We start from the raw sequence: 1382 nt of genomic DNA on the forward strand, positions 1-1382 counted from the left end.
GTAGAAATGCACTGTGCTACAGAAATATGACTATTGTACCTGTCATGAACTTACTACAAATGGAGAAAAAACGCAACTCGTGTAAAGTTGTACATGGTAACATGCATGTATGAAAATAAATAAACTAGGAGTGTATATATCACAACTAAAACCTTATCAATGCAGCAAATACTATATAGAATTATGACTTGCGACTAATGAAACTGATTTTATACAATCATCAGTGCTATGAAACAATCACCACGAAGCTATTGTAGCTCAATTCAAAAACCATTTTGCATGTTGTATAGTTCTGATTCTTTCAATACTCTATTTAAGTTTAAGTTATAGCCATTAATGGATATGTGTATGTTTCCTATAATGCTAGCTTGTAAAGTACTCCTCCTATAAAATGTTTTTGCACACACACACTTATGAACAACAATAAATTTTGTCGTTCATTCTAGGATAATTGATAGTTAAATAATAATAAACCACTATTTCTGGTTTTTTGTAGTTTTATTATTTCCCCAATATCTAGAAATTTGCGTAATAGTTGTATTGACATAAGTAACAATAATAATACACAATACTTGTACAATATTTGTCCATACTGTCTACTTTGTATAACTGCTCCGCTCTTTTTGTTACCTATTTGCTTTTTTATCGGGATATGTGTGATGATGGTGCATGATTTCATTCAATTGTACAAAAAATCTCAATTTGAAAACAATGTTGTTACATTCAGTTGAATACATATGGAAGAATGAAATCTGAAAGATTGATGATGGCCTTTCTAAGTCAATTAGTACAACCACTGTTGATATTTTGTCATAAAAATATAGATTGTTTTGTATTGGGCCACTTTTATCATCTTCTGATTTTTTAGGTGCCTCTGTGAATGATGGAGCAAGTGAATAACTTCATTGGAATGTATAATTGTAATAATAAAAACAATTTTTGAATTAATTAAGGTTAAAGTAACCATTGTACATCTCTCTCTGTAGGTTAGACTTGATCACAGTTATTGAAAAGTAATTCACGCGGAATTTGAGTTGATTATCATTACGACTTTATGATTGGATCATTTCCAGTGGAACAGAACGATGCTGTTTATTTTTTTTTGCATTATTGTATTTTTAATATTAAAAATTATTTTGCAATTAAACAATCTCTTGAACAGGCTACACAAGCATAAAAAAAAATTACCAGACTGGCAAGCAAAATGAAACAAGCACATTAAACTGTGAGGCTAATTGCAAACACTTCTGAAATATTATTATTAAAATTGTCTCTTTATAAAATAATTTTTGATAGCTTACTGAGAATGGTAGCAAAGGCAGAGATATTATGAAAAAAAAAATTCACTTCGTCTTCCTTAGAAATAATACGCCATCTTTGAT

The sequence above is a fragment of the Amphimedon queenslandica genome, unplaced genomic scaffold, assembly GCF_000090795.2.
Source record: "Amphimedon queenslandica unplaced genomic scaffold, v1.1 AMPQUscaffold_11799, whole genome shotgun sequence".
Taxonomy (NCBI): domain Eukaryota; kingdom Metazoa; phylum Porifera; class Demospongiae; order Haplosclerida; family Niphatidae; genus Amphimedon; species Amphimedon queenslandica.